The sequence below is a fragment of the Anomaloglossus baeobatrachus genome, chromosome 1, assembly GCF_048569485.1.
Source record: "Anomaloglossus baeobatrachus isolate aAnoBae1 chromosome 1, aAnoBae1.hap1, whole genome shotgun sequence".
Classification (NCBI taxonomy): domain Eukaryota; kingdom Metazoa; phylum Chordata; class Amphibia; order Anura; family Aromobatidae; genus Anomaloglossus; species Anomaloglossus baeobatrachus.
In genome coordinates, this window is record NC_134353.1 from 196,795,581 (window position 1) to 196,809,426 (window position 13,846).

The following is a 13,846-nucleotide window of genomic DNA, read 5'->3' on the forward strand; positions in this document are numbered from 1 at the left end:
AGGGGGCGGGTCGTGCGGCGTCACAGCGACGTCACACGGCAGGCGGCCAATAGAAGCGGAGGGGCGGAGATGAGCGGGATGTAAACATCCCGCCCACCTTCTCCCTTCCGCATAGCCGGTGGAGGCAGGTAAGGAGATGTTCCTCGCTCCTGCGGCTTCACACACAGCGATGTGTGCTGCCGCAGGAACGAGGAACAACATCGTATCTCCTATTTGTGAGACATTATGAAAATGACCGACACTACACAGATCACCGATTTTCGACGCTTTTGCGCTCGTTTATCGGCGCATCTAGGCTTTACACGTTGCGACATCGTTACCGGCGCCGGATGTGCGTCACTTTCGATTTGACCCCAACGATATCGCAGTAGCGATGTCGCAGCGTGCAAAGTACCCCTTAGGCTTCTGCTCTATAAATGTCTCCCAATATAGTGTAATTCAAAAGCTGCCAAAGAAGCCAAATTACATATGGCCAATAGTGCTAGATGTAAAACACTTAAACAATATAATATATTTATTCCGTAATAATACATGGATGATATAATTAGATTTTTTTTTTATGTCAAGTGCATCCAGAAGTTGATTGCTTGCTGTGTAAGAGCTAAAATTAGAAAAACAGATTTGCTTTTCTTAAACATTGTCAGGCGCATTAATGTCAGTGTACGCCTGTCAGTGAACAAATCTCGACAAGTCATGCTGCTTACACTGGTTTATGAATCCTTGTATGTCTAGAAAAATAATAAACAATAAAGATTTTCTGAAATGAATGTGAAGAACTAGTATTTTTGTTTTTTTAACTGTTTTATGCCAAAAAATATGGCAAAAAAATGTATCCAATGGTAAAAACAAAAGTAAATCCATTCCTATGCTGTTTGGAATCGAGTGCTGATTAATTGATATGTAGTCGATCAACACTCACTATGAGCAGGAATCTGTCCATGCTAGAGTGCGGCCATATGCTGAAGTTGTCCACAAAGTAGTATCATTAGACAGGATCATGTGACAATTGGAAATTCGAGGGGATAAAGATTTTTTTCCCACGAACAAAGTTCATTTCAAAGTTGATTTTAATCAATAGATCTTAGAATAATAATAATTTATACAATTGGATGCGTTTAAAAAAATGTTCCTATGCGGAGATAATATCATATATGTGTCCCTGTTATGTACTGTGTAATGGCCGTGTCTGACCATACACAGTGACATGGTCTGATCATAGCACAGTTCATGAGGAGGATGTAATAGAGTATACAGATTTTACAGAATGGGATCAAAGCTGATTATTTTTTAAGTAAAGCATTTCCCTGCATGTTTTTTTGTTTTTTTCCATATTTTACCTCATAAAAATAATAATTTGCGATCCCATTTTGTAATGTCTGTATACTTTTTCACTTGCTCCCTGACCCAGGAGCTGTGGTATGATCAGACCATGTACCTGTATGGTCAGACACAGCCATTACACAGTACACAGCAGGGACACATATATAATATTATCTCAGCACAGGAACATTTTTTTTTACACTCATCCAATTGTGGAAATTATTATTATTATAAGAGCTATTGATTAAAAGCAACTTTAATGAATGTTAATCATGGGAAAACCCCTTTAACAAGACAATGGGGGTAACAGAGTCCCAATGTTATAAATGCCTAAATCATTCTGGATCCATGATTTCCAGTCTTTTGGTCTTTTGGTCTTAATAGTGAGTTTTAGATATTATTACTATTATTTATATATTCTTATATATATTATATTTATATATTATTACTATGAATATTTATTATCCTCTTATAGGGTAATTCTTAACTTTGCATGATTAACCATTCATGGAACTAACCCAGCATAATCAATGTTATAGCCACTGCACTTCTCTATGTTCCTGTCAGCATTTATCTACAGTATATAAGCGCAACACTCTGTGATATATTTACAACTGTTTTTATTTAGATCTACATTTGGTCAACAGTATATATATATATATACATCTTTCATATTATATATTGTACGCAAATGTAGTAGTGTATTAAGTTTGGGTCCCTATGATATAACAACATTTTCATACATGCATATATTATCTGATCTATATTAGACATATGCTTCTTTCATCTATGCCATGGAATTTTAAAACCAATTATCAATATTGTATTGATACTATGTAACTGCATTATGCAACACTTAAGGCTCCTATACACATTAAACAAATGGCGGCTCAACTTGCTGATATTGATGGTTTCAGCTGACGGTATAATGTGTATGGGCGCAGCTGTCAACTGAGAAGAGATGTTGATCGAACATATCTGATTTTAGACTGCCAATCACATTGTTATCCCTGAGATACGCCATCGGCCAACATGTTAGTCAGCGACTTTCGCATAGAGGCAACAGGAGCAATTGGCTGAGCAAGCGCTCCTGTCTATGGGAGAGTCAACTAAAATGACTGTCGGGCAAAGAAATGAATGGCTGACAGCCATCTAATGCATATGGCTTTATAGTAATATACACTGATTACTATAATCCATATGTCACATGCTGTTATAGCTTCTGCCACACTTCCTCACTCTTTACTCATGTCACGCCTGTTACCTGCATGGTTGTAAGCGCCGCCATACTCACTGCAGTCATCGTCATGTGCTTGGCTGGCTTGCTGAGCTTTTCCATGCAACTCTCCCAGCTCTGCTACATCTGCTTGTAACTGGAAAGTCTCCTCCTAGCTATAGTAAGGTGCTGTCAGACTCTCTAAGAATTAGTATTCCTTGTGTCCTGCAGAGTATTTATTCCCTGGCCAATTCCCTTCCAGCACTCAGTATTTCAGGCAGGCCCTCCCTCCACACAGGTGACTGATCTTTTGTTCTTGTTCTGTTTGTTTCAGGGTTCTGTCTGTTTGGTCTGTCCGTTTAGTCTACATTTTATCTTTCCTGTTGTGCCTGATCTAAAGTAAGGTTTCTGTCTATTCTCCTCAGGGTTCTGTCTGTATCTTCTTTCCGTTTTGTCTATCCTGTTTGTGCCCTGGATTTCCTCCGGTTTACCCTGACTTCTCCTTTTTAGCCTCGCATTTGTCCTAACCTCTCCTTTCCTCACCTTTGTTTCCCTTACCTGTGCTGTTTGTCCGTTCCCTGTCTTGCACATTGTAATTATGTTTCTGGGTTTTGTTTTGTATGTCTCCTGCACCCTTACCCTCGCGTTATTTGCTGCAGCCACAGTGACTGACCTGCAGTAGCACCTAGTGACTACCTGTGTCTCAAGCTTAACCTTAGCATTAGGGGCTCTAGCAAAAGAGAAGTAGCTGCTTAATTAAGTCCATTCAGGGTAAGTCCAGCCCTTTGCGCAGTGGGTCCACACCCACCAGCTGTCACAGCCCACCCCTCTCATATTCCACTTCCTCCTTCAGCATATTGCTTATTCTCCTGTCCTACTTTCTCCCTTAGATAGCGTTAATTCTGCTTCATTAATTGCCTGGTCAATGCCCTGCTTTTCACAAGAACACATCATCCAAATGCTCATTCATATGGTTAGCAGTGCAGGATAAGTTCCCTGATACAGACAAATATATGATTCCTCATCTGTCATGCTCGGACTGGCAAGTGTTTGACACATGGCATGACAGGAGTGCATGGGCCAACCACTATCCTCTGCATAGCAAAATACACAGCTGTCAATAGGGATGGTAAAGGAGAAAAGGACCCTGATGATATGGAGCGAGAGATGGGCCATCACCTGACACTAATATGTATCTGGTCCCTGAGCTCCCCTAATATCCCTACACACGTTCTTCCCCTCATCGCCATCACGTGCGTAGTCTATAACTATTCCTCCACTCACTCTGGATAATGGCAAGGCCTGTGGTTTACTAGATGTCACCACTATGGTAACGACACACAAGGGAGGAGGACAAACAGGGGAACATAGACAAAAGGATATACAAACTTCACTGCTACAGCCAGACACCAAGGCTGCTGATAACTAGGCTCCAAAATGTTGCACTGCAAAAGCTAAGCTCCAGCAGCATAACACCAGCAGCTCTAAGAGCACTTCCTTGCTCCATGGTGGTCATCAGCAGAATAAGATTCTATTACCAACATCAGGTGATGGATCATGTGATTATTTAAAGGAGATGGGAGTGGTCACACACCGGCTATACCTGAGGAGAACTAACCAGGAGCTACTAGCAAGGAAAAACTCATTAACCCTTGCTGCACCTCCGGTCCTAGAGTTGTCACAAGTCTCCTAAGCACGAGAGACACTCGTGACATCTTCTCTACTATTATACCCCATTCTAGTTACTAAAAAATGGAATATAGTATGCAAAACATCAAGATCCTCTGCTAGCAACTCCTTTTTGGAGAAATGTTTAGACCACCAAGATGCGCAAAGTAGCATGAGCAACATAGGGACTAGCATTCTCTTTTCTGACCAGAGCACCTTCTTCTACATTCTGGTATACATTTATAGCGGCATGTGGAAGAAAGTGCTGTGGTCAGATGCGGCAACGCCAGTCCATATGTTACTTGTGATCTTTTCAGCAGGCTTGTAGCTCAAACTTTTCTCCAATTGAGAAAGAGCAAGAAACTGTGCCATTACTTCTGCTATTTGCAAATGCCAAACCTGTTCCATTTGGGATTATTTTTGGGTCTCTGCTTGGTAAAAAACATGACTTCTTACATATATGTACACCACATGTGTTCATCTCTTTGAGCTATAGCACGTATCTTTTTCAATCAACAGAGCAATATGAGGACTTGTTTTCTGTCGGGTTAGTTGTAGTTTTTAATGACCATCCATATAATGTGAAATATACACAATGTAATGTACAACATGCAATTCCACCTTTGTTTTTTGAGTTTTGTTTTTATGGCATTCATTGTATGGTAAAAAGACCTGGGAACATGATTCTCCAGGTAATTACAATTATGGCGATACAAAGTTTGCATAGATTTTTTATTCTATTTAAAGGGTGAAAAAAATGAAACAGCAATAAATATGTAAAGAAAAAATTGATGCTGGTTACTCAATCGAGCATCGGGGTTCTTGTGAGCGACTCGAATACAGGGTATAATGGAAGTCAATGGGAAACTTGAGCATTTTTAAACTCCGATGCTCGATCGAGTAAAGAGCAGTGGTGAGCATGTTTGCTCATCAATAGTCGCCATTTTTAGAGTCCCATAATATGTTTAGTTTTCCATCAACAGAGCTGGGTTAGGGATTATTTTTTGCATGAAGATTTGAAAGGTTTTTTTTTATATCAATATTGGGTACATTTGATGCTTCTACTGGCCTTTATTGCATTTTCAAGAGAAATGTAAATGAAAAATCACAGTTATATATTTTTTTCCTCTCCATGGTGTGGGTTGATTCATTTCATATTTTGACAAACTGGAGCTTTGTGGATGCAGATACCAAATATACTTGTTTTAATTTATCACTGCCCCACCACCGTGCGGAGCTGCCGCCCCACCACCGTGCGGAGCTGCCGCCCCACCACCGTGCGGAGCTGCCGCCCCACCTACACCCCACCTACTGTCTCCTTCCCATAATCCTATAGAATGTAAGCCCGCAAGGGCAGGGCCCTCTTCCCTCTGTACTAGTCTGTCTACTGTAACTTGTATATGTATTTTGTATGTAACCCCCTTCTCATGTACAGCACCATGGAATCAATGGTGCTCTATAAATAAATAATAATAATAAATAATAATAATAATAATTTATTTATTTTTAATGTGAATAAATGAGGTGAGTTGAAGTGTTATATTATTGATTTTTTTAAATTCATTTTTTTAACTTCATTTTTTTAGTCCACTAAGAGACTTGAACCTGTTATCGCCTGATCACCTACTATTTAATGCAATATAACATTGCTGAGCTTGGCTTCACAGAAATACTAAGGTGGCATCGACAGGTGTCTTCATCAGGTTCACAGCTAGAGTTGAGCGAGTGCCTATCTATTTGTACTCACTATATTCATAACAAATACTGTCTAATACTCGCATATTTGTTCCGAATAGCATGTGCAATGCAAGTCAGTGGGGAAAAACTTGCAATGTAAAATTTTAATTTTATTCTCCTTTAACCATACTTTTGTAGAATAACTGTGTGCGTTTTGACTTTTGTCTTGCTGTAGGACCTCTTGAAGGGACTCTGTCAACAGGTTTTTGCTACTTCATCTGCGTGCAGCATGATGTAGTCAAAGAAATTCTGAAATTAACCATGTTTAACTTAGATTACTGGGTGCAGCAGTTCTGACTTTATCTCAAAATTGTGTTAAGCAGAGCTGGGAGGTATCTCACCCACACCAAACTCTCTTTAGAGATTGTACATGGACTGTGAGATGTCAATAACAGCAGGGGGCATGTAGGATAATTTGGAGTGAGACTAGTTCCTATTCCTCTAATGTTAATAACAGGATAATTAACCCTTTAATTTAGGTAAACAATAGCTCAATACAGATAAGAGAAGCACAGGGGTTTTTTTTCGTTTTTTTTAACCCCAGCAGCATGCAGTCCTGAGTTTACAAAATCCTGCTGGCAGATTCCCTTTAAGATTCAGCTCAAGATGAGAGGCCCAGATATTTTTCTTTTAGAATTTGCTCATAAATTTCATAGTTCATTGTCCCATCTATGTTGGTAAGTTGTACTGGCCCAGTGCCAGCAAAACAGGTCCAAATCATGACACTAAAAGCACTGTGTTTCACAGATGTAAAGCAATAGCAAATGAGAAGCTTGATTTATGGCACTGTCAATGTGTCATTGTAAAGAATGGCCAAACATTTCACTCTCTAGATGTGCAAAGCTGGTGGAGACATACCTCAAAAGACTTGCAGCAGTAATTGCAGTGAAAGGTGGTCCTACAAAGCATTAATTCAATGTTGAATACAAATGCATGTCACAATTTTCAGATTACTATTTTTAAAATATTAAGAAAATAGAGAATAAAGAAATACATGTCTAAAACAATTAACCAACAAATGTGTAAGTAATTTTGCAGATACCACTAAAAATGGAGTGCATAGTCTTGAAAAACTGATACAGTTGAAACCAGAGGTTTACAAACACTATCTAAAAAGACAATTGTTGCAATTTCATTGTTGATGAGTTTATATTGTATCTTAAGCATAAATTTACTGGTGGATCAATGTACAATGTAAAAATATTAACAAAAGCACAGAAGAACACATACATAAACTTTGGATAAAGGTGAGAATAAAGGATGACCGCACTCTGTCCGCTGTGAAGGATTTTCTTTTATTCAAACACGTGCATAGTAGAAAGCCGGAGGCACACTGTGAGCTGGCTCCTCAAGACTGGACGACGGCCGTTTCGCCCACAAATTGGGCTTCCACGGGTCACATCATCATGTGGACCCGTGGAAGCCCAATTTGTGGGTGAAACGGCCGTCGTCCAGTCTTGAGGAGCCAGCTCACAGTGTGCCTCCGGCTTTCTACTATGCACATGTTTGAATAAAAGAAAATCCTTCACAGCGGACAGAGTGCGGTCATCCTTTATTCTCACCTTTATCCATGGATTTTGTTCTATGACGAGCACCCCGCTTCTGGATTGTTGGACTTTCTAGGCTCTCCACCCGGACTCGGGCACAGGCGATACCGCAGACGTTACTGCATGTAATGTGCAGTGGTGCAGGACTTAATTATCTCCCTTTGCTATACATACATAAACTTTACATACAATCTTCACTAGTTGTCTCCTAATTATAACTTGCTCGGTCTAATAACCGTGATGCTTTTAATGGATGCATATCTCAGTAATAGCTGCCTAATTACAGCATGTAACTGTTGTAAATGCACGTTATATCCATTCATAGCTGTAATTGAGGCTCAGCATTGCCTTATTTCTCAGTGCAATCCTAGCCTGTAGAATCCCCTTGTTACTTTCCCTACACTACCTGTTGTGCTATTTTTACATTGTTTTCATTTCACAATTTATTGCTAGAAGCTTTTCTGCTCTTGGAGTGTCAAAATATTTTAGCATTGCACATGTTGCTTTTCTGAAATATCTTCCAGCAGTTTATGTAGGGAAAACACTGTATGCTTGAATTGTCTGAGCTCTGATTCTTGCTGGTGGCAAAGCCGGCGAAGAGTATTTCCCACAATGCTATGTTTTCATTGGAACTATATATTTTTGTTTGCAATTTAATGATACTCTATCAATAATCATGAACCCTTCATTCGACAAGAATAAAATTACATACAGGTATATGTTGGAAAAGTAGTGAGGTTTTCCTATGTATATAAAAATACAAAACTATATAAGATAGGAACAACGGCGCTCAAGCACTTACTGCCTGAGGGGAAGTGTGAAGCTGTAAGGAGTGCACCGGAGATCTCCTGCAAATGAATGTAAATGTATGAATGCTGAATGTAATAAAAAAAGGTATACAAAACTTCTGCGCTATACCCAAAGGAAGGGTGTTAGAAACTGTCTATAATTATTACAATACTGTACAATATGAATCAATGTAAATAAAGGTTGATCAGAGTCCTAACCTGGACTAATGGAACAGGAGTTGGTGAAAACGATTGTAATCCTTGGTAGTGGATGGTGAAAGTCTGACACCGATCTTCAGGAATATATAACTCAAAATAGGTTTGAGAAAAATAACAATATTAATAAAAAGTATATGCTACATTAAAGGATACATTAAGTACATGGTTTGTCCACTTTGACAATGTGTTGTCACTGTGGTTACTTAGGAGAACAATGCTCTTGATTATTGCTTGCAGTATAAAGAATAAGGGTTAAAAGGGTGGTTCACCCATATTTTTTATTATCTAGATCGATATTATATTGAGAAACAATATTTCTCTCAAATACCTTATGTTGGCAATAGTGCCTGTGACAGGCGCTATTGCAGACCGCTGTTCCCCACTCCGTGACCCCCGGGCTCCATGACCTCAGGGATCTGGTGACGTCATGTCAAGTTCTAGACACGTGACATCCCTGCAGCCGGCCCTAGTCTTCCTGAGTCTCTGGGCTGTGGGCGGTGTTTCACTGCTCATCACAACCCAGCGTGTCTCCTGCTTGCAGCGCTTTGCTGTGAGGGAGGAGGGAGCTGAAGGGCTGTGACGAGCGGTGACAAACTGCCCACAGCCCATCACTCACGGACACTACGGCCGGCTGTGGTGTCAGAAACTTGACGTGACGTCACCGGATCCCCGATGTCACGGAGACCAAAGGTCATGGAGTGGGGAACAGCGGTCTGCAATAGTGCCTCTCACAGGCACTATTGCCAACATAAGGTATTTGAGAGAAACATTGTTTCTCAATATAATATCGATCTAGACAATAAAAAATATGGGTGAACCACCCCTTTAAGTCTAGTTGGGAATTGTGAGAATCAATGACCAGTGGTCCAGGTTAGGACTCTGATCAACCTTTATTTACATTTATTCAAATTGCACCATCTGTACAGTATTGTAATAAGAAAGGTTCTAATACCCTTCCTTTGTGTATAGCGCAGTAGTCTTGTATACCTTTTTTTAAAAATACAAAACATTAGAATGTATATAAAAATACAAAGCAAGTTCTGTGGGGAAGGCAGTTATTCTCTAGTGATAGGCGAATAGTACAATATTCAGGTTAGGATTATTTGTACCAAATACCTAGTACTATTCCACAAACATCCACTAGTAAGGACATCCAGCATCCAAGTCCAGAAAGTTTATAAAAATCCAAACTTTATTTACTACATTAAAAAATACTCCAGATTAAAATCATGATCCATGTTATAATAGCAAAGAACGCGTCTCGGACTTCATGTCCTCATTCTAAATCAGAGTGCTATTCTAGTATTCGTCACAAATAATGAATCTAAAACAAGTCAATGGAGAACTTGAGCATTTTTCTGGGACATCTTCAAGAAAAATGCTCGGGTTCCCCACTCACTTTAGGTTCGTTATTCATGACGAATACTGGAATAGCACTAGGTATTCGATATGAATAATCCAAACCCAAATATCTTATTCGCTCATCACTATAGTGATAGCTATTGTTCTCCATTCATTGACCTGAGCACTCAGGTGACATTTTAACCCTTAATCAATAGTGGGCCAGTGAGTTGACGCCTTAAGGGGGCTTTAAACACTGCGACATCGCTAGCGATTTCGCGAGCGATAGCACCCACCCACGTTGGTGGCGCGTCACGGGGTGATCGCTGCTGTAGTGAACAATATCGCTATGGCAGCGTCACACGCAATTACTTCTTCACCGACGTCGCTGTGGTCGCCAAACAATCTCTCCTTTAAGGGGGAGGTTCATTCGGCGTCACAGCGGCGTCACTAAGCGGCCACCCAATAGAAGTGGAGGGGCGGAGATGAGCGGCTGGAATATCCCACCTCCTTCCTTCATCATTGCAGGCGGCCGCAGGTACGATATTGTTCCTCATTCCTACGGTGTCACACATAGCGATGTGTGCTGCCGCAGGAATGACGAACAACCTGCGTTCTGCAACAGCAACAATATTTTGGGATTAGAACGACGTGTCAACGATCAACGGTTAGGTGAGTATTTTTGATCGTTAACGGTTGTTCCTGCGTTTCACATGCAACAACGTTGCTAACGAGGCCGGATGTGCGTCACGAATTCCGTGACCCCAACGACATCTCGTTAGCGATGTCGTTGCGTGTAAAGCCCCCTTTATCAATCAACTATAGATGGATACTCTAAGCAAAAGCTATCGATGATAAAGACTCAAAAATAAGTTGACCACCAATAGATGATGGCATTCATAAATGGGATAACACACGCCAAGGCGCCTGGGAAGTAGACACAACTAGATACCGGTTAGTTTAGCAATACAAGCAAAGTCAAGGTAAATCTGTCTGAGAAATGCCCAGAAACACAACATCGCGAGGCTTGTAGAAGCAAGTAATTTGTGAAAAACTTTGAGATAAAATATTCCTCACCATCCAGGTTGCCAATGACATGACGCTGAATTGGGGACACGTAATTAATTACCTTGGCAGTTAAGTACTAAGGGGATAGTGCTAAAGTGATGATGAAAGTTTGCGTGATGCTTCTAATCAGGAAAACTGGTAATGTCTCTGTAGACATGGCTGTATTATAGCATGAGTAAGATCAGAACCAATCATAACATGTCAGACTTTTCCAAACCCTTGTTTTACTAAATATGGTTCTATTCAATTAATAACGACATCTTAATTTCCCCTTAATGAAACAGTGCCCCTAGAAAAGTAATGCTCCAAGTGCCCCCTTAAAATAAGCCCCTGAGGGCCACAGTAAAATCTAATATCCCCATTTAAAACAAATAAGGTTCCCTAAAATTCAGAACAAATAATATCCCTTTGCAGGGAAGTACATGAAGATCATGGAGCTCCATAGCAAAAGTCCTAATTGGATTCTCCCTTCCCACCCCTGCCATAAAAAAAATTACTCAGTGATGTATGCTGGGTCCTGTCACATGGATGCATTCACAGATAGACATACCACCCAATTTTTAAAGACATGGAAATGAACATGTATTTGGGAACTTAAACATTAATTTTGCCGCATTGAAGACCATAAGTGTTCTCACCCATTACAATATCCATTTCATGACCCCGCTAGAGAATATTGTCCCTCTAAATTATCCCCAGACCCAATATGATACTTAAAACTACCCCCCATATGTACAATTTGATGCCCTTAGCAAAGTAGAATGGATACATATTGCCCCAACACTCTATGATGCTGTCACAGTGCTCTTAAAGCAGTATAATGTCCCCACATTGCCACCAACACGGCATATTACTCCCACACCACCCGACAGTATGAAGCCACCATAGTGAGCCCAACACAATATGACGTTCCTAGTCAACCTCTACAATGAAATATACCAGCACTCTCTCACAGAGTATGATCCCAATCCTACAGTATGATTCCACACAGTGTCTCACATAGTATGATGCTCCTATAGCTCCACCACCCACTATAGTCAAACCTACACAGCATGATGACTCCACTGTTCCCTCATTACAGTATCATGCACTCACAGACCCTCACACATCGTATGATACCACCATAGTCCCCCACAAACAGTGTGATGCCCCACACAGCTACAAAACAATAAATCCTACATTAATTTATTTATTAATTTTACTCACTTATAAAGCTCCATCAGTATGTCTTTGGAGTGCGGGAAGAGACCATACAAAAATAGGAAGAACATAAAAACTTCTTGCCAATGTTGTTCTTGTTCTTGGTGGCATGTGAACCCTGTAATCCAGGATGCAAGGCTACAGTGCTAACCGCTGAGGAACCATGCTGTCTAACGCTCATCTATTTCAGCCTCCATCTCCTATTCAGATTTCTATAACCAGCAGGCCAGTACAGAGATACTGTTGGCCTACTGCAGCCTGTGGCCTATAAAATAGGCAGTGATCAGACAGGGAACTTGTGCATCTTGCTCTATGAAAATAATTAATTGTATCAGCATTATAAAAACAAATTCCTGCCATACAGATGGTGCCAAATGTCACAAATTGTAGGACAGTGCATGCATATGAAAATAATCAACTTTATAATCTTTGTAATATCTCTTATAACACAAATGTGCTTCTTTCTCTGGCAGAATTGATCAGTCATTATCAAAATTCTCCATTCTGAGGTAAAGTTGTTTATTGATCTGTGAGAGTACTGAGAAGTGGATCCTCATGTTGATCTGTGAGGGTACTGAGAGGTGGATCCTCATATTGATCTGTGAGGGTACTGAGAGGTGGATCCTCATATTGATCTGTGAGAGTACTGAGAGGTGGATCTTCATATTGATCTGTGAGGTTACTGAGAGGTGGATCCTCATATTGATCTGTGAGGGTACTGAGAGGTGGATCCTCATATTGATCTGTGAGGGTACTGAGAGGTGGATCTTCATATTGATCTGTGAGAGTACTGAGAGGTGGATCCTCATATTGATCTGTGATGGTACTACTGAGAGGTGGATCTTCATATTGATCTGTGAGAGTACTTAGAGGTGGATCCTCATATTAATCTGTGAGGCTACTGAGAAGTGGATCTTCATATTGATCTGTGAGGGTACTGAGAGGTGCACCTCATATTGATGATCTATCTTAGGCCTCTGCCACACTCACGTGAAATTCACGCACGTGCCGAGAGACACGTATTTTCCCTGCGTGTTGCGTGCAGGTAAGTACGTGTCTCTGGTACGTGCGTGACACGTGTGTTCTACGTGTGCTATCCGCGATAGCACACGTAGAACCGGTAATTAACATACTCACCTGGTCCTTCCTGATGTCCGCGCTGCTGTCCGTGGTGCTGATCCTCGGTCTCCAGCCCTCCCGTCTCCCCGCTGCTGCTGCCAGGCAGTGAAGTGAATATTCAATGAGAATAATGAGCGGCGGTCGGCAGCAAGAGGCAGCAGCGGCAGAGACAGGAGGGCTGGAGAAGGTGAGTTAATGTTTTGTTTTTTTTTCAATGACATGTGTGTTTTCTCCGGCGCGTGTCACACGGGACCGCATCCACACTACACCCGTGTGGTGCGGGTGCGGGCCGTGTGACACCCGTGCTGCCGGTGAAAAAACGGACATGTCAGCGCTTTCAAAAACGCACACACGTACAAACGCACACGGACACACGTTCCGTGTGGTTTTACGTGTGTGTGCCTGCTACAATAGGGTAGCATTGGTTAAAGTGTCTCCGTGCCGCCGGTACGTGTAAAAAATGACAAACACGTGCCGGAGGCACGGATGTGTGGCGCAGGCCTTAGGCTGATTTCACATTAGCGTTTTTTTGCCTGATGGCAGAAAAAAGCAACCCGCATGTGACTGGTTCCTGCCCTGATTTCAATGCATTTTGAATGGAATCGCGGTAAGATACGGTTGCA